Source organism: Pristis pectinata, chromosome 4 (assembly GCF_009764475.1).
Source record: "Pristis pectinata isolate sPriPec2 chromosome 4, sPriPec2.1.pri, whole genome shotgun sequence".
NCBI lineage: Eukaryota > Metazoa > Chordata > Chondrichthyes > Rhinopristiformes > Pristidae > Pristis > Pristis pectinata.
Window position 1 is genome coordinate 56,792,333 of NC_067408.1, and position 21,500 is coordinate 56,813,832.

A 21,500-nucleotide genomic window follows, 5' to 3' on the forward strand; every position below is an offset into this window, starting at 1 on the left:
TCAGACAGTGGCGCTGGGCACCATGTGTTGTAAGGTCTGCAGCAGCTGTGTGCATTCACTGGCTCCACAACAATGAATCGATTGGTTGATTGCCTGTAGCTTGAGGAGAACTGTCAGTTCTCAGCCAATCATGCCTTAGGAAGTCTGAATCTCCATGTTTGGCCAGGCATGCCTGGAAGGAAAGGTGCTGGTGTAGCCTCGCCTTTACTACCATCACTGAGCATTTGCTGTATTTAAAATTTTTTTTTTAAATGTATTTTAATTTCACCATCATAGACTTTATCAGCAAGTGTGTTGAGGACTGTGTACCAAAGGGGACAATACAGGTGTTCCCAAACCAGAAACCCTGGATGAACCGGGAGATCCACTCTCTACTGAAGTCTAGGACTGCAGTGTTCAAATTTGGTGACCCTGACCTTAACAAGAAACTGAGATATGACCTCTGTAAAGCTATCTGAGATGCCAAGAGACAATACCAATCCAAAATCGAGTCCCAGAACAGCCGTCAGTTGTGGCAGGGTTTACATGTTATAACAGGCAGGTACGGTAGTGTAGCGGTTAGCGTAATGCTATTACAGCGCCAGAGACCCAGGATCAATTCTGGCCACTGTTTGTAAGGGGTTTGTACGTTCTCCCCGTGTCTGCATGGGTTTCCTCTGGGTGTTCCAGTTTCCTCCCACATTCCAAAGATGTATGGGATAGGAAGTTGTGGGCATGCTATGTTGGCAGCGGAAGTGTGGCGACACTTGCAGGCTGCCCCCAGAACACTCTACACAAAGATGATTTCACTGCGTGTTTTAGTGTACATATGACTAATAAAGATACAGTACCTTATCAAACGAAGTTGGGCAACATCGTCAACAACTGTACATCCCTTCCCGATGAGCTTAACGCATTCTATGCACATTTTGGACAGTAGGGGATTGGTTTGTCACCACCCACCCTGACAGCTTCCAATGCAGCTGAACCCATAGTCACTATTGAGGACGTAAGATCAGTCTTCTGGAGAGTGAACCTGCAGAAAGCATCTGGCCTGGATGGTGTCCCTGGCTGTGTCCTCAGATCCAGCTGGTGGGAGTACTTGCAGACATACTTAACCTCTCCCTGCTTTAATCTGAGGTTCCCACCTATTTTAAGAAGACCACTATCATCCTGGTACCTAAGGAAAACAAGGTCACATGCCTTAATGACCACCAACCGGTGGCTCTGATATCCAGCATCATGAAGTGCTTTGAGAGGCTAGTCATGGCACGGATTAGCTCCAGCCTTCCAGAAAACCTTGACCCACTGTAATTCACCTACCACCAAAACCAGTCTACACTCATCTCTGGAGCATTTGTACAGTAAAGACACCTAAAGACTATTGTTTATTGACTACAGCTCTGCCTCCAATACTATAATTCCAAGCAAACTCATCACCAAATGACCTGGGGACTCAACACCTCCCTCTGCAACTGGATCCTTGACTTTCTTACCAGCAGACCGCTATCAGTGAGGATAGGCGGCAACAGCCCCGGCAGGATTATTCTCAACACTGGTGCCCCACAGGGCTGTGTCCTCAGCCCTCTACTCTACTCCCTATATACTCATGACTGCGTGGCCAGATTCTACTCTAACTTCATCTACAAGTCTGCAGATGATACCACCATAGTGGGCCATATTTCAAATAACGACAAGTTGGAGTACAGGAAGGAGATAGAGAGTTTAGTGACATGGTGTCATGACAACCTTTCTCTCAATGTCAGTAAAACAAAAGAGCTGGTCATTGACTTCAGGAAAGGGGCGGTGCACGTGCACCTGTCTACATTGATGGTGCTGAGGTCAAGAGGGTTAAGATCTTCAAGTTCATAGGAATGAACATCGCCAATAGCCTGTCCTGGCCCAACCACATAGGCGCCATGGCCAAGAAAGCTCACTAGCGCCTCTACTTCCTCAGGATGCTAAAGAAATTTGGCATGTCCCCTTTGACTCTCACCAACTTTTATCGATCCACCATAGAAAGCATTTATCTGGATGCATCACAGCTTGGTATTGCAGCTGCTGTGCCTGGGACTGTGAGAAACTGCAAAGAGTTGTGGACACAATCCAGCATATCACGGAAACCAGCCTCCCCTCTATGGACTCTGTCTATACTTCTCGCTGCCTTGGTGAAGCAGCCAGCATAATCAAAGACCCCAGCCATCCAGGACATTCTCTCTTCTCCCCTCTCCCATCAGGCAGAAGATACAGGAGCCTGAGGGCACATACCACCAGGCTCAAGGACAGCTTCTATCCCGCTGTTATAAGACTATTGAATGGTTCCCTTATATGATTAGATGGACTCTTGACCTCACAATCTACCTTGTTATGACCTTCACCTTATTGTCTACCTGCATTGCACTTCCTCTGCAGCTGTGACACTTTACTTTGGATTCTGTTACTGTTTTTACCCTGTACTACTTCAATGCACTGTGTAATGAATTGATCTGTGCGATCGGTATGCAAGACAAGTTTTTCACTGTACCTCGGTACAAGTGACAATAATAAACCAATACCAATGCCAATAATTAAATTTATCTTTTTAACCAATCATTTCTTTTAAGTTGAGAGCCATTGAAAAAGGAAACTGTTAAAAAGTCTTTGACAGGGGGAGAGTGTCCTTGGGCTGGGGCAATGAATTAGACACAGTATGAGTGCAGTCCCACCTGTCAGGTAGATAGGATCAGGTCCACAGGCCCTCTGCATTTGAGCAAGATGTCTGTGGCAGCAGGTTCAAGCAATGAACCACGTCCATGAGCATTGGGTCTGCTGGTATCTGGGACAAGGGTAACTCCTGACAGTTTTACCATTGTTGCAGTTTTACCACTATTCAGTTTTGCCACTATTGCATTGCTTCATAAACAACTCACTGCTGCATCAGATGCTGAATTATAGTTGTAAACTGCCCTTGCATTGCAGTGATATAATTAGAGAATTCAGCAGTGATTTTTCCACTCCGTTTTATTATTTGGTGAGTTTCAGTAAAATTAACACATATTATTGTGACAGTAGGCTTTTAGACAAAATCTTCCCCAGCAGATCAAAGAGAATCACCCAGGTACATGTAATGTGACTCACACTGCATCATATTGACTCGTGACTGAGGTTAATGTGATTGGATGCCATGTGCATGCATTACCATAGTAACTCATGTCAAAGGCCATTTTTCACCAGTATGAGATGAAAGAAAATCTGTAAATGTTTATGATGTAAAATAGGCAGCAATGCAGTGAAAAGAATAAAACGCTGGAAACATTCAGCAGGTCAGAAGGCATCAGTGGAAAGAGAAACATTTAACTTTTCAGGTGGAAGATCCTTCATCAGAACCGGGAAAGAGGGAAAACAAGTCTGTCTTGGTATCAGACAAGGTGGGGGAGTGTGATAGAACGAAGTTCTGTGTCTGAGGCAGCTTCTCCATGTTCCCCCACCCTCTCTGCTGCTCAAACTAACTTCCTCTCTCTTGTCACAGTTCATAGATTGGGTAGATGGTCAGAGTCTTTTTTTCCCCAGGGTGGAAATGTCAAATACTAGAGGGCATAGCTATAAGGTGAGAGGGGGAAAGTTTAAAGATTTACGAGGCACGTTTTTACACAGAGACTGGTAGGTGCCTGGAATGCGCTGCCAGGGGAGGTGGCGGAGGCAGATACGATAGCAAGGTTTAAAAGGCATTTAGACAGACACATGAACAGGCAGGGAATGGAGGAATACAGACCACGTGCAGGAAGATAGTTTAAATTGGCTTCACGGTCGGCACAGATATTGTAGGCTGAAGACCTGTTGCTGTGCTGTACTGTTCTATGTTCTATGTTCTGATGAAGGGTCTTCGATGTGAAATGTTACATGTTTCTCTTTCCACAGATGCTGCTTGAGTATTTCCAGCATTTTCTGTTTTTATTCCAGATTTCCATTATCTGCAGTTTTGTTTTGATATTCAGTGCAGTGGAGAGGCAGCCAAATAAAAGGTCTGTGCATTAGTAGAGCATGTGACTTGAAGTATGTTGATGAGTTACTTGTCTCCATGAACAAACAGGCTGGCAAGGCTGCTGCAAGGATGAAGGGCTGTGCCAGCTCTGTTGATGGGAGGTTATGGTGTGTCTCCTCTGATTGCAGACAGCTTCTCCACATGTAGAACGATGTGCTGGGAAAATGGGCACGGTATCAGTGACCAATGTCCCATTGCTGCTGATAACACTGTAGAGTTCAAACCAAAATAAAGATGCATCTTTGTGAGATCTAATTCCTGAATCAATTCTGAGGTTCAGTGGCCACACTTGACCACGTCTGAGGCCAGACCAGAGACTTGTCTTGGAGAACATGAGATTAGATTACAGATCCACATTTCTGCAACCATGGGACAAACTACACTCATGTAAATGTAGTTATACAATACAACGGTTTAGGAATTCACTAGAGCAATTTATGTGCATTATACTCTCCCTTCTTCATTCAGTTCCATTGACATCCACAGAGGTCCATGAATCAAGAATTTGATCTTTTGGCAGTTGATAAATTTTATATGTGGTTGATACCAGGACCAATCTTCACAGGAATGAGTGCTGGAAATTTTAGCAAGCTGCCTACAGAAGGTATTCTCCCTGGTCACTATTTCTTGTAGACATCATGAGAGTTCTGGTTATGAGCCACACTGGGGTGTTTGACATTTTGCTGGTGTCAGGTGCACAAGTAATGACATTATCACCCCCATTCACTGCACTGCTCCGCGATCACCAACAGACACCGGCTGTTAATGGTGTAACCTACCAGCTGCATTCTTCACTCACAGTGACTTAAGGGCCAAACCCTGCAATATCAGCAAAGTGATGTGAGTGAAAGGCTGTCAATTTTCTGCCCATGACCTCTGCCTGACCCTTCCTCCTGTGCTCCACTGTTATCCCCAAAGGTCACAGCACCCATGTGTAATGCACCTCAGTGCAAGGTACTGCTGTCACTGGCCTCCTGATGAACCCAGACTGGTGTGGGGGCTCTCAGGCTAGTCTGGAAGCCTATCATGACCAGAGACACAGGAGAGTGCTATGTCACCCCAACCCCCACCCTCCCATGTTTTTCCTGCTCCTCCTGTTATCCTGTTGTACTGCTACTTCCATAGGGAGGGTCTTTATTCATTGAGTCCCTCCTCACAGCAGCTGTGAGCTCTGTGGGTAATGTTTTTGTGCATGGTTTAAGATGAAAATCCCTTACTGATTTTTTAACAGCATTTTGTTCACCAGATTAGGTGCTGCTTCCGTACATAGCACTCCATAGAGCAGAGATTTTCAACCTGCGGTCAGGTTGCCAGGGGGTCCGTGAGCAAGCCAAGAAAAAAACATGGAAAGTTACAAAGACGTAGCTTACTTGCTTGCTCCAGTTTTCCACTATTCAGAAAATCGGCCATATCTATTCTATCTGTTATAGGCGACAATCTTAGAGACTTAGACGGTGTTCCCTTCTGGTAAATTGCCGCTTAATATTCGATTTGTGTAGTCAGATTAGTCAGTAGTGTTCACTACTCACTACTATTCTGTTGTGCACTGTAGTGTTAGCGAGACTGAGTGACGTTGTTGGTGTGCCTTAATAATATTGCTTACTTACCATGCATTTACACCACAGTGATGTTAAACAAAAAGTGTGCAAGCGTGTAAATTTTAGATTAGTTTTGATAATATTATCAGTAATAGTAATTAAACTGTCCAGCCTGTATTGCTGAGTATGGAGAAATTTCTGAAGAGAAAAGCTGACCAGAAACCGGAATATTCTGATGACGAAGGGGATAAGGGTGACCAAAAGAGAAAACAACGCAAGTATGATCCAGAATACATTTCATATGGCTCCATCGCAGTGGGGACAAATGCGGACCGACCTCTCTATGTTGCGTGTTTGCAAACACTGTCCAATGATGCAATGAAACCAGCGAAATTGAAGCATCATTTAACAACAGTGCATCCAGATATTGCCAGTAAGCTGAAGGAATATTTTGAGCGGCCAAAGGAGCTGTACCTCAAGCAGAAAGGCAAAATGACAGTCTTCACGCATCATATTTGGTAGAATTACGAATAGCACATTCCAGAAAGCCTCACACAACTGGAGAAGAGCTTATACTGCCTGCAGCAGTAGATATGTGCGAAGTTGTACTGGGAAAAGAATCCAGTCAAAAACTGAAAGCCATTCCACTGTCTGATAACACAGAAGAATTGATGATATGGCAGAAGATATACAGAGTCAGCTGATAGCACATCTTCAGCAAGTCAGATTTGCGATTCAGCTTGATGAAATTACTGATGTTGCCAGTTCTGCGCAGTTATTGGCTTATGTTCGATATTGCTGGGAAGGAGAAGCTTTGGAAGACTTTTTGTTTTGCAAGGCACTCCCAGGGCGTACAGCCGGTGAAGAACTTTTCCGTGTGCTTGACACTTTTTTTTATATACAATCGGCATTGGCGTGGACAGTGTATTGGAGTATGAACGGATGGTGCTGCCACAATGACGGGACGGAAGTCAGGTCTAGTCACACAAGTGAAAGTAGCTGCTCCACATGTAGCAGCAACACACTGCATGATTCACCGTGAGGCTTTGGCTGCAAAGGATATGGATGAAAATCTTGCAGATGTGTTTTCCACATGCATTAAAATAGTTAACTTTATCAAAGCCAGGCCACTCAATCATCGTTTGTTTGAAAACATATGCTGTGAAGTGGAAGCCGAGCATAAGCATTTGTTGCTACATACAGAAGTCAGATGGCTGTCATGAGGCCGCATTGTGCAGCATGTATATGAATTGTGAGATGAACTGCTCAATTTTCTAAATGAGCATAACGGATCATTGGCACAGTTCTTGACAGATGAGACGTGGGTTGCCAGATTAGCTTACCTTGTAGATATTTTCAACATTTTGAACAGCTTAAATCTATCATTGCAAGGACCTGGCTCAAATGTTCTGAAAACGCATGACAAAAATCAATGCCTTCCAGAAAAAACTCCGTATCTCGAAGGGAAGATGCGAGCAAGGCGTCTATGATATGTTTCCGTTGCTGGCTGACTTCCTGACAGTGAATGAGATGAAGACAGAGGCCATTGTGAGCACCATTTTGAAACATATTCAACAGCTGTCACATTATTTCCATGAGTTTTTCAGCAACAATGACATGAGCAGGTTTGATTGGATTCGAAATCCGTTTGAATGCATGCTCACTGATTTAACTGGACGTGAACAAGAAGAATTGGCTGAACTGTCATCTGACAGGACTTTGCGCTTGCAGTTCAACTGAATGTCACTGTTGTCGTTCTGGATAGCATGTTCCCAGGAATATCCACTGCTGTCCGGCAAAGCCGTCAATGTTCTGTTACCATTTGCAACCACTTACTTGTGCGAAATAGCATTTTCTGCAGTCACTGCCATGAAAACCAAATACAGATCAAGACTGAATATTGAGGATGACATATGCGTACGTTTGTCGCACATACCACCACGTTTGGACAAACTCTGCAGTGCAAAACAGGCACAACCTTCACATTGAACTGAACACTGAAAGACACCGTTGGTAATTATCAGTGCTTGAAATAGTCACTATTTCCATAGGGCCTATGTGCAGTAATTTAAGTGTTGTATGCATGAATTATCGATTGTTTGATTTTGTGGGCTTTGGGGGTCCGCCATCTAACAAGGACATGTTCTGGGGGTCCGCAGCATGAAAAAGGTTGAAAACCACTGCCATAGAGTTATAGCAAGATACAGCACGGAAACAGGCCCTTCAGCCCACTGAGTCCATGCTGACCATCAACCACTCATTGGCACTAATCCCTTTTTTATTCACACCTCCTTCTCATTAACACTCTGCAAATTCTACCACACACCCATTTAAGCTCCCAACCTACACATCTTTGGGATGTAGGAGGAAACCAGAGCACCCCAAGGAAGCCCACACAGTCACAGGAGGACGTGCAAGCTCCACACAGACATCACTCGAGGTCAGGATTGAACTCAGGTTTCTAGAGCTGTGAGGCAGTGGCTTTACCAGATGTATCAGGGTATCCTAAAGCAGGGTGGACTCCAGTCTCTAGTCTGAGGTGATTGTAAATCCAGTGCACTGCCACTCACGGGTTGTACACTGCAGATAGAACAATGATTGGAAAGTGTTTGAAACTTTAAAGTTTCAAGTAACCTTTGCCTCACATAAAAAGCTGAGATCAGCAGCAATTTTTGACAGAAAAACATTTTTATTTATACAATCCCTGTTTATTAAAGCAACTGTTTTTTAACTGCTGCATGGGAGAGGAAGTTTTGTATTGCATTTTACATAGTATCTGTCTTCTTTTGATTTCAGAATGTTTATAACACAAGGACAATTTCTGACATCTGTAGTACCTATTTATTTTGTTTGGTGGCAGCAGAGGCGGCACGGTAGTGTAGCAGTTAGCGTAACGCTATTAGCGTCAATGACCTGGGTCAAATTCCCACCACTGTCTGAAAGGAGTTTGTACATTCTCCCCGTGTCTCAAGTTTCCTCCCACATTCCAAAGACATACAGGTTAGGAGCTGTGGGCATGCAATGTTAGCATTGGAAGCATGTCAACACTTGCGGGCTGCCCCCAGCACATTTTCAGTAACACAAAAAGATGCACTTTACTGTGTGTTTTGATGTACATGTGACTAATAAATAAGTATCTTATCTTTTGCTTTGCAGATTGTCGACGGTTAATGCCAATGTTCAGGATTCTGGACATAGCTGGGAAATTCTCACTGCTCCTGCCAAGTGTTAGCTCTCTCTGCCCATCCCCCAGAGCTCAGTCCCACCACCTCTGTCCATTGTTTCACATGGGCCTCAGATCAACCAGTGATGCCTCATCCTTGGACGCTTCTCCTTGTTTTGGCTCCCGCTACGGAGGCAAAGTTTCTCCAACATCAGCAGGAACCAATGCAGTATGTGGCACTACAGGATCTGTGAATGTGGGGACTGACCTGGGAACATCATGCCTCTCCAAACCAGTGACTTGGGGCTGGGGCTAGGGCTGTGCCTGTGCCACTGATCATCCTGCAGACTGCTGCTCTGTTAGTAATTCATGTAGAAGGTATCAGGGAGTGGAGGTTGAGAGTTGTGGGCTTGAGAGGAGCAGCATGAAAGAGACCACCCAGTTAGGTGTTTGTCAAGTCTTGACCATTTTCAAAGGGAACGGAAGACACATTTCCCCATTCCTTACTAAAAGGAATTGTTGAACTTTTGCCACTCTGTGGAATTTGGGACAAATGTTATTTTGGTCACACCTCACTGCCAACTGAGACAAGGCTTCCTAAAGTTAGGACCCCAGTGTTCATCTACTCCCTCTAAAACAGTGCTGGAAACCAGCTAGACCTGGCGATGTCACACTCAATGCCATGACTCTCCTCATTGCTGTAACTTAGTTTATCAAGTCCTTGTCCCTGGTAAAGTATTAGTGTTCTTGGAATGTTTGGGAATCCATCCTCTTCTATTGTAAATACTGTTGCAAAGTAATCATTCAACATGTCCACCATCTCCTCAGTTTCACTTACACTACTACCATTAAATTTAAAAATTTAAATTTTAAATTTAATTTTAAATTTTAGTTACAGCGTGGTGACAGGCCCTTCCGGCCCAACGAGTCCACGCCGCCCATTTTAAACCCAAATTAACCTACCCGTACGTCTTTGCAATGTGGGAGGAAACCGGAGCACCCGGAGGAAACCCACGCAGACACGGGAGAACATACAAACTCCTTACAGACAGTGACGGGAATGGAACCCCAATCGTTGGCGCTGTAATAGCGTCGCGCTAACTGCTACGCTACCGTGCCACCTTACTGCATTTACTAGCAAGTCAAATTACTCCTCACACTTTTTTTTCCCTTGGTATAATTTAAAAAATATTTGGTGCTGATATCAATGTCCTTTCTGAGTATTTTTCCGTCTTTTTATAATACCTACTTTTACCTGGAAATTCAATCCTGTTCAGTAGGATCAAGTGTTCTGTAAACTGCGACTGTACACTCTTCTCCACTTGGAATTTTATTGTTTTTTTGCATCTTTCTCCAACTCCAGCATGATTGCAATTTTCGCATTTTCATTTGGCCTTTTTTGGTTTATCTGAGGCTATTCTTTGAAACTGGGTAGATCTTGTGTCCTTTAGGGGTGTAAACTGGTTCCACATCACATTGAAGTCCTTTCTTTTAGCCCCATCTGCTGAACATGTCATGTGATCATCTTTCCCCAGCTTACCCTGGGCAGGCTATGGTTCACCATGGTAAAGCCAGTTTTAACTGGAGTCTTTGTAGTTGTTGCATGTTTCTCCCTTTCAAAGGCATCATTGAACCTGATCCTGTTATGATCACTCTACCATAAATGTTCCTGCAGTATTAGCACATTGACCAAGTCTGGCTCAGTGAATCTCACTTGGCTTTAATCTGTAGCACCTTTCACAGCTTCAGGACATGTCAATATTTTAATTGTAACATGCTATGAAGTGTGGCAGTTGATGGTGCTCCACAAACAGTACTGAGGCGAGGATCAGGTAATTTGTTCTAGTTGGGGATGGGAGATAAATATATGGTCAGGAAGTCAGGGAAAGGTCTCCAATTCATCTTCATTTTTTAAAATAATTTGAAGGAGTTGGGAGTTGCTGGCAAGACCAGCTTTATAACTCATAACACATTGGGATCACCATTGTGAAGGTAGTGCTGAGCCACCTTCTTGAACCACCACATCCTTCCAATGCTGTTGGATAGGTATTTCCAGTACTTAAACCCAGAAATGATGAAGCAATGTGATAGATGTTCAAATTATGACAGGAAGTGACTTGGCAGGAAACCTGCAGGTTTGTCCTGCAGTGCATTATCAGAGTCAGAATCAGGTTTACAATCACCAACTTGTATGACATGAAATGTGTTGTTTTGCAGCAGCAGCAGTACAGTGCAAAAAACATAAAAATTACTATAAATTACAAAATAGTGTAAAAAATAGGAACAAGGTAGTGTTCATGGACCCTTCAGAAATCTGATGGCAGAGGAGAAGAAGCTGTTCCTAAGTCAGTCAGCGAAGGTCTTCAGGCTCCTGCACCTCCTCCCTGATGGTAGTAATGAGAAGAGGGCATGTCCCAGATGGTGAAGGTCCCTAGTGATGGATGCCACCTGCTTGAGGCACAGTGTCTATGTAGATGATACACATTGCAGCTGCTGTACACTGGTGGTAGAAGGTGATTGATGGGCTGTCAATCAACTGGGCTGCTTTGCCCTCAATGGTGCAAAGCTTCTTTAGAGTTGTTAAGGCTGCACTTGTCTAGGAAAGTGAAGGGAATTAAGTAGCTCTCATAGCCACAGTATATATGTGGTTGATCCAGATGTTTCTAGTCAATGATGGTTACTAGGATATTGATGGGCAGGAGGGGACAGGGGAAGAGGGTGACTTGGTGATGGATCTGCCACTGAATGTCAAGCTGTCTTCTGGGAGATGACCATTGCCTGGCATTTGTATGGCATGACTGTTCCTTGCTAGTCATCAGCCTATGCCTCAATGATGCAGACATGGGTTTCTTCACAATATGAGCGCTGCAAATGGAATTGAACATTGTGCAGTCATCACCACTTCTGACCTTATCCACGCGGGTGGGAGGGAGGTTATTGATGAAAAGCCAAGAATCGTTTGGCTGAGGAATTCACAGTGAATAGTTCTGGGACTGGGATAATTGACCTCCAACAACCATAGCCATCTTCCGTTGGGCAAGGTACGACTTCAGTAATGGAGGGTCCCCCCTTGACATTAATATCAGTTTTACACAGGCTAGTATTCTATCTTGATGTCAAGAGCAGTCACTCATACCCAGTCTCTGGAATTTTGGACAAGACAACTGGGGTAAAGCCTCTCAAAGTTTGGGCTGGGACAAATCGGTTACCCTCGTCTGCACCCTGTCATGTTATTTGTTTCTCCACCATCTCCGAAACTTAAAACACACCTCACTTTTCCAGTTCTGACGAAAGGTCTTTGACTAATGCTTGTTCTGTTTCTCTCCCCTCGGATGTTGCCTGACCTGCTGAGTGCTTCGAAAACCTGCTTTTTAGTTTGAATTTCCAGCACCTATGATTTTTTGCTCCAGATACATTTACACTGTTTTTGATCTCAACTACAAAACTGTTAACATAGGCTAATAAGACTTACTAATTATCACAACTATGTAATTACAGATTGTAGACAAGAGGCTGCAGATGCTGTAATCTGGAGCAAAAAACAAACTGCTGGAGGAACTCAGCAGGTCAGGCAGCATCTGTGGAGGCAAAGGATTTTAGGTCAAGACCTGACATCAGATAGCCAGTATGAAAAGGTGAGAGGGAGGGGCAAGGCAGAGGTTCTATTAGCTGTACTGCTATGCTGCCCATTCTAGTGACCTTAATGCTAATTTAGGGTAGCAGTAGTAATGAGAACTGAAGCTAATTGTGGGGGCTCCATTTACCTATCCCCTCCAGCCCCTGCCTCACCCCTCCCTCTCACCTCCATATACTGACCATCTCCCCTCTACACTTAGTCAAAGGAGCAATCTTGACCTGAAACGTCAACCATCCTTTTGCCTCCACAGATGCTGCATGACCCACTGAGTTCCTCCAGCAGTTGGGTTTTTGCTCCAATTATACATTGTATTTGGTTTATTATTAAATACCACAGACTCAATTGCAACAAATTCTATTTCAGCAGCTTCTTAAGTGCCTGACCCCTCTCTGCAGATGTATCTCTGTACCTCCTGGTGAGGACTCTGGCCTTTCAGTAACAGGTACCTCCTGTCCCAGCACCACACTGCCATCATAATGCCTTACCTCCTTCACTGGCTGACGCAGAGTGAAATAACCTCTGGGAGTCTCCCTGCACATCCATGACTGCCAATGAATGCTTTTAATATTCACCTCATATCACAGAAAGTACATTCTTTACTGATATTGCTGACTCACATCACTAACCCACCTGGATTGATACCAGTGATCAAGTGATATAGTTGCATTCATTGCCCAGCCCTTTCACTACACCTCCAGGATCAGATCTCTCAATCTTTCCTCGGCCTCAACTTCTGGCTGACCTCCCAAGGTGGTCTTGTGCTTGGCTGTTTAGCTCACATCATAGCCCAGGCTCCATACTCCCCTTCAAATGGCCTGTTATCAAACTCCATCTGCAGTGCTGCTAACTGTACCAGCTCTGGCAGAGAGAGCCAGCTACCTTCAGCGTCTCTCACCCGGGACCATACTTCCTCCCACTACATGGGAGCCATTCATTTCTTCTCGTTTATGGAACTGGGACTCAAAGCACAGAAACTTGTTCTGCCCCCAAGTTGGTGTCAGCCCTCAGGTACTTATCGCAGAAGTCAGCAGTATCTAGGAACTATTGACTTCTTCAGATCTCTCAATCCCACCAGACCAGTGGTCTGCTCGGGCAGGGCCAGTGTCCCACAAGCTGTGAGTGACTCCTGGATCTTCTGTGCCCACTGCTATGATCCCTTCTGACACACCGTCCCTCATTCTGAGTCACTCAATCCAGCCCACACCTATGATCACTGATGCTACAGTTGGCCATTGCACCTATCTGTCTCCATTGACAACCCAACACTTCACCTCCCTGTACACAGGATGGTCCCTCCTCCATTTGTACCAGTTCAATTGAAAGCTGAGGTGTTTCCAGCACCTGTCCTGACCCACAACAGACCACCACATTCCATGCTTTTCTCTGCTCCGAGTCAACAGGGTGGCCTTAAACGTGCTATTCTTACCAGCCTCCTCAAATGGGCAAGTAACGCTGTTGAACAGTCCCATTTCCACCACATTATCCAGTTTTAGTGTGTGGACGGCTGTCTAGCTGGATTGTTCCCTTGGCCAGTTGTTCCCAGAATCGCCCCGACAAGCAGAAATATCACCCTCCCTTGTGGTGTAGGGCTGCCTTGTTCTCTGCTCAGTGTCCTCTCCTGATGTCACTGGCCCTCAGGAAATGTTCCACTTGTTTGAGACTTCCTGTATTTCTCCAGCTCTTTGGCCACATCCACTACCACCCATCACTATCTGGAGAACCCAGCTCTCCATTAACTTCATCACTGTCCTGTCACCCCCTCAAACAGCAACATTGACTTTTGCACTCACCTGACTTTCTGCCTTCTGCAACCAGTGACCAACTGGTTTCCAGCCAGTAGCATCCATGTACCCAGACTAACAGCGGTGGCTGGTATAATGCTCCACCAGCAGTCACACTGCATGGTACTCAGTGAGGTGCCCTCAGACTCACATCAGCTGCAGACTTTGGCTCTTCTGCTTATGTTTGAAATGAGACTACAACGTGGTCTGGAGCCAAATTCACACTGAGTATTCACGAGCAGGTTTTTGATGAAGTAGTGCTACTCGCCAGGACCATAGATGACATCTTCATCACTCGGACGTACGAGTTCTGAGCAGTAAGTCGCCATTGGATCCACCCTGCATTTTGTGGACTAGCTTCTCTCACAGGAGTTGCTTGGTTAGAGGTGTGGGAGCCTGCCTTCAGCTCTGCAGCCAGGATATTGTCTGGTCTGGAGACTCACTGTTTTTGATGCACTCAGCGATTTCTGGATTTTATGCAGCCTGAACTGAACTGGCTGAAGACTGGCTTCTGTGATGCTGGGGATCTCGGGAGGGGGCTCAGTGATCATTTGGCACATTTGAAGTTGATTCCGTGTGCTTCAACCGAGGGCTAAACAGTGGGACTTTAATAAAGAATAAATAAAAGGACATTAGAAAGTATTTCTTTATCTCAGTATCACAACCTTTCTCTGCATAGAGTCTGAGAATAAAGGGAACAAGAGTTTACAGGACAGTGGGGTTAGACTGCAGGTTCAATGGAGAGAAATGCTGGTAATTGGCTGACCTAATCCTCTTTCTCTCTGCTGTAAACCTTCCATGCTTCAAGTCTGAATCAAGATGAATTCTGGCAGGACATTCACCTATTGCCATGCCCAGGCCTATACTCACCCAACACCTGCACATTCCATGAACCCTGTCTGGCCAAACCCTGCCCGATCTGAGGACACTAAAACCAATGTAAGTCTACTGCTTCCTTGCTTACTGTAGATCAGGTAATTTAGCAAATCTTGTGTTATATCTTTTGCCTCAGTTTCATCTGCTGAATCCACCAGAGGGCAGTATTTAGTTAAATTTTAGACTCTGTACTGAAGTGCACCTTTCTTTCTGGAGGACCCTATTACCACCTCAGCACAGCACAAATGTGGGGTTACCAGGCTTCCCCAGATTATCCTGGAGTTTCCCGGCCACTGTAGTCCAGGCAAAAATTAAAAGGGGACTTTTTTTTTTAAGAAAACACTGGGAAAATTGAAGAAAAATTAAACTGCAAGGTGATAGTTTTCAGGGAAGATTGATCAGGAATTTCCCCCCTTCTCCAGAAAGGAAGGGTGGCCTGACAGAGGTTTATAATTCATGAAGGTAGACATGGAGGAGACTTCATCACAATAGTGCAGCCCAAAATCTGGGTCCATAAGTACACATCCGTAACTAAAGTTAGATCTTTATTAGTCACACATACATCGAAACACACAGTGAAATACATCTTTTGCATAGAGCGTTCTGGGGGCAGCCCACGAGTGTCGCCACGCTTCCAGCGCCAACATAGCATGCCCACATCTTCCTAACCTGTACGTCTTTGGAATGTGAGGGGAAACCAGAGCACCCAGAGGAAACCCATGCAGACATGGGGAAGAATGTACAAACTCCTTACGGACAGTGGCCGGAATTGAACTGGGGTCACTGGCGCTGTAAAGTGTTTCGCTAACTGCTACACCAGATTAAGGAATTTTAGAGATACTTCTTTACACAGAAGGCAGTTAGAACATGGAATCCTGCATTTCAAGGAGTTGCTAAGGTCAACAGCATGGATAAACTTGAGAGCAATTTACATGAGGGAGAAATAAACGGAAGGACACATTGACAGGATCAGTGTGGGGAGAGGTTGTTGAGAAACAGAAACCTACTCAGAATCAGATTTAAATATTCTTTCATATTCTTCGATGTTTACGGTGATGATAGTTTTATGGAGCTGGGAAACAGACTGGTGGAGAGTGACAGTTCAGAGAAGGGTTAATGGGCTGACATCTGGAATAGGAGGGTTGTCTCATGAGGAACTTTGGACAGGGTGGGCTCATACCCACTGGAGTTCGGAGAAGTGAGTGGAAACTTGGCTGAAGGATCCTGACAGGGTGGAAGTAGAGAGGATGTGGGAGAATCTGGAATCAGGAATCACTGTTCAAAAATAAGGGGTTGCCCATTTAATATGGAGATGAAATGATTCATTTTCCTCTGAGGGCTGTGAGCATTTGGAACCCTTTTCCTTCTAAGGACAGTAAAGGCAGACTTTAAGGCAGAGGGAGAGAGTTATCTCATAGGCAAGGAGGTGAAGGGCAACCCAGGGGAGGTGGGAATGTAGAGTCGAGGTTCCAACCAAATCAACCATGATTTTATTGAATGGGGGAAGCAAGCTTGAAGGACTGAGTGGCCTACTCCTGCTCCAAATTGCTGTATTGGTCCAATCAGGAGGTGAGGAGTTGTGGAAGGTGGCAGGCTGAAGTGTCGGGTGACCAATGGTGGAAGCTGGGGGTGGGGTCAGTTGATGTCACACAATGGGATCACTCAGACTTGGGAACCTGCACTGGAATGGTCACAGAGTCTGCAGAGTGGGGCTTCAGACCACAGAATGAGGGTGGCAGAGATGGTACCGATCACAACTCCCTCATCCCGAGACCCACAGGGAGAGCAGCCAGTGCCCAGCAGCACTGTCTCAGTGCTATGACCAGCAGGTGCCATAATGCCTTGAGGACGTCCACCACACAGGCACCCTGCTCACACTCCAGTGTAGCTGGCCATCATTGTCCCACACGGCACTCCTGCACACTCAGTGTGGTGCGCTGCAGGGTGGCTCCGAGGGGGTCCCGAGGGCAGATCCAAGTCTCAGCACACTGCTTCATCCCAAAGATGCAAAGGACATCCCCTCAACTCTTGGAACCTTCAGCACCAAATGGTTCAAAGCCCGGCCAGTGGCAAACCCTTCCCTTCTCAGATCAGAACCTCCTGTTACCTCCCCCCCCTCTCCTGTACAATCCTTCCCATCACCTGCATTTCCAGGCTCCTTAGGAGAAGGGAATCCTTGTAGTCCATGCAACAGTTCTCCCCTCCTCTGCTCAGCTGGGAGACGAGACTGGATGCTGAGGAGGGATGTTTCTTGGGCAACTCTTGTTTCTCCTGCTGCTCTTCAGGCTCTGCATCATGACCACTGCCTTCAGTTCACAAGGTGCACACATGAAGTCTCTGCTTCCACTTGGCAACTACTGCAGGCCATGTCCAGGCACTGAAATCTCATCTTAAGGCTTCATTCCAGTACTTGCATGGCCCTTGTACCTGGGCTCAGGTCTCTGCGGTTGGAGAGTTCCCTGGTGCGAGGAGTCAGGGCCCTCACATGTTACAATCTATCCCTCTGAGAAGTGTGGACACTCAGGATGGAGTCATGTAGCTTCCTGGAAACATGGTGTTCACCATCAGGAAGTTCTTCTCAAGATCTACACACCACCTGCACTTTGAGGGAGTGGAACCCTTTGCTGTTGATGAAGAGGTCCACATTCTTCATGGAACTTATAGAGTCCACGGCCATCCACACTCATGGGAAGCCAGGAATGCTGGGACATCCCAGGGTCTGAGAATCCACCTGTTCCTCAGAAAGTAAAGAGGATGAAATTGTTTGTTCATAAGTGTGGAGGGACTCCATGAGAAAGAGGGACCATCTGTGGTTATGAAAGGAGATCAATGATATGGGCGAAATTGAAAACCAGGAAGGGCTAGTTGTAGCAAGGGCTGGTGGTAGACAAGGGGTTTAGGAATATTTGAGGAACTAGCAGGGAAAGACTAAGCAGCTCATAACAAAGAGGAAGATTGATCTTGAAAGAATACCTGCATGTAATATCAAAACAAACAGTAAATTGTTCTATGGATATATAAAAATAGTACAGTTAGTGTGGGGACCCCTTTGAGAATGAAGGGGTGGGGGGGATTACTGTCAGGAAATGAGGAAATGGCAGATATGTTAAAGAGATTTTTTTGCATTGGTCTTCAACAATGGAGAACACTGCAAATATCCTGATGCTAACAGGGTTAGTTTCAAATAGCACAGGCAAACATGTAAAAATCAGGAAAGACAAGTATTTGAAAAACTCACTGGACTAAAAGTGGACAAGTCACCAGGACCAGATGGTCTGCACCCAAGAGCTTTAAAGGAAGTGATTGCAGAGATTGTGGATCCATTGGTTGAAATCTTTCAAAACTCACTAAACTCCAGGAGGGTACAGAGGATTGGAAAACAGCAAATGTGACCTCTGTTTAAAAAGGAAGACAGAATCAGGGAACTATAGAACAATTAGTTTAACATCTATTGTTGGCAATAATCTTAGAAGAAATAACTAATCATTTTGGAAAGATTAATATAAACCTAATCAACATGGTTTCACAAAAGGTAAATCATGTTGAATAAACTGGCTTGAATTCTTTTTGAAAGATTGAGGAACTGTGCGCTGTGGGGAACCGGCAAAGAAGAGTCGAGGCCTGGGGCAGATCAGCCATGATCACATTGAATAGTGGGGCAGGTTTGAGGGGCCAAATGGCCTACTCCTGCTCCTGTTTCCTTGTGTTCATGGGATCCTGGGTAACTCTGATGCAGGGGTGTGCAGAAACTTGGTAGACATGGCAGAGACCTGATGTTGTCACTTGGAAAGATGACCTTGACCTCCAGGCCCCAGAGTAGAGCTGAATGTCAGATATCTGGGTGATGAGAACCTCAGAAACCCCAAGCCTGAGAGAACTGAATACAGGAGAGCAGGAAGTGTGGGGGTACTTAAAGAGATCGGGAGGACAAAAGGGATATGAATTGTCACCAATAGCCAGGAATAAGGAAATCTCCAAGGATTTTTATGTATTTTAAAAACAAGGTAGTAACCAGGGAAAGATAAGGGCCCATTATGGACCAAAGTCCATTCTGTACATGGAGCCAGGGGATGTGGGTGAGGTATTAAATGAATATTTCTCATCTGTACTCACAAAGGAGAAAGGCATTGTAGCTGGAGAATTCAAGGAGGGGATGCTGAAATTCTCAAATACATCAGCATTAAAGGGGACAAAATATTAAGTGTCTTAATGGACACAAAGGTGGATAAGTCCCCAAGGCCTGATAAGTTCTATCTCAGGCTGCTGTGGGAAGCAGGGAAGGGAAGTTGGTGGGACCCTGACAGAGGATTTTTAAACTCTTCACTGACCACATGCGAGGTGCCAGATGACTGGAGGACAGCAAACGTAGCACATTTACTCAAGAAGGGGAGCAGGGATAATCCTGGTAATTACAGGCCTGTGGTACATGAATACTTGTCTTCACGAGTTGGGGTATAGAATATAACCTGGATAGTGCATGGAGGTGCCTGGTCCAACATTACAACTGGCTCAATTTCACCTGGTAACATTACTCTGTGTATTAATGATACTGTGAGTGTTAATGTTACCGTGAGTGGCAATGTTAGTGATCGTTGACATTATTGTGAGCATTGGCATTACTCTGATGTTCTGTCAGCCCAATGTTACTCTAAGTGTTAATGTTACAGTGATTGTTGATGCTACTATGAGTGTTGATGTTACTGTGGGTTTTGACATTACTCTGAATATCAGTCTTAATCTGGGTACTGATGTTCCTTTGGCAAATCAAACACTGGGTTAATCCTGCATGGTGAATCTGTAGAACACTGACCTCAGAACAAATCTGGCAGGTAACTCTGAAGCAGCAGTGTGCAGCAAACTGGCAGACAGGGGGAGTGAAAGTCCCTGTGATTCACAGGGAGCTCCAGGTTCTGAAAGGGACCCCAGGATTTCAATCAGTCACCTGGAACCTTCAGAAAGGCTAGAGTCCTCAAGTCATCCTGCCTGCACAGTCTGATGGTCTCTGCCCGAGGAGGAGAGAGGAGGGAGCATCACAGACCTCCCTCTGCAAGCACCAAATATGGCAGAGACAGGCTGCTGCTGCCTGGACTGATCCAGAGATGAGGAAGTTCAGGTTAACAGAGACCACAATGTCTCTGGGCAGAGTGGCCCAGGTCAGGTGCCCATTGGTTTTACTGCCTGACCAAGGTCTCAGATCTTTGTTGGATGGAAACTTTACCCCCCGGATAAATCGCTCCAAGGAGGGGCGGGGGTGGTTCCTGAGCATTCTTGGTCTTCCTCACACACCCCTGCCTCTACAGCTGCAGCTCCAGCTGGTGCAGTACACACAGGAGCAGTCACAGCAGAGGGGCAATAACTGGGGAACAGGGGCGAGGCCTCCAGAATCCTCTCCCCACCCCATCCACAGACACCCAACTGGACATCTCTGTCACAGGCTGCAAAACCTAGGTGGAAAGTGGAAGAAACACCGCGAGGACACAGCCTCTGAACGACAGGCATGAATGAGGGAATCACAGAGTCGTACAGCACAGAAACAGGCCCTTTGGCCCATTTGTCCATGCCAACCATGGTGCCCATCTACACTAACCCCATTAGCTCACATTAGACCCATATCCCTCAATGGCTTTCCTGTCCAAGTACCTGTACAAAGCCTTTTAAATGTTGTGATTGTATCTGCCTCCACCTTCTCCTCTGGCAGAATGTTCCAGATAACCAGCACCCTCTGTGTGGAAAAACCTACCTCTCAGTTCTCCTTTACATTTCTCCCCTCTCATCTTAAACCTGTGTCCTCTAGCTCTTGACTCCTCTGGCCTGGGAAAAAGACTATCTACTCTGTCTTCTCCTCTCATAACTATATAAACCTCTACGAGGTCACCCCTCAGTCTCAGTTCCACTGAGAATAAACCCAGCCCATTCAATCTCTTATTACTGCAGCCCTCCATTCCAGGCAACATCCTGGTGAAGACACAAGAGACTGCAGATGCTGGAATCTGGAGCAACAAACAATCTGCTGGAGGGGGTGGGTGTGTGTGTGTGTGTGTGTGTGTGTGTGTGTGTGTGTGTGTGTGTGTGTGTGTGTGTGTGTGTGTGTGTGTGTGTGTGTGTGTGTGTGTGTGTGTGTGTGTGGAAGTCAATTCGTCGACAATTCTTTTTCTCCCACGGATGCTGCTCAACCTGCTAAGTTCCTCCAGCAGATTGTTTGAACTTCTTGGTGAATCTTCTGCATTCTAATGCTACCACATTCTTCCTATAGTGTGGTGACCAGACCTGTACACAATACTCGAGGCAAGACCTGACCAAAGTTCTGTACAGCTGCAACATGACATGTTTGACTAATCCACTGGAGAGCTTTAAGGAAGTGTTTAGTAGAATAGGTGAGGAAAAAAGTGTTTGTGGTGTACTTGGATTTTTGAAAGGCACTCCATGAAGTCCAGCAAGGAGGTTGGTTGACAAGGTTAGAGCACATGGACTTTGAAGTAAAATAGTGACAGATTGAGAATTGGTT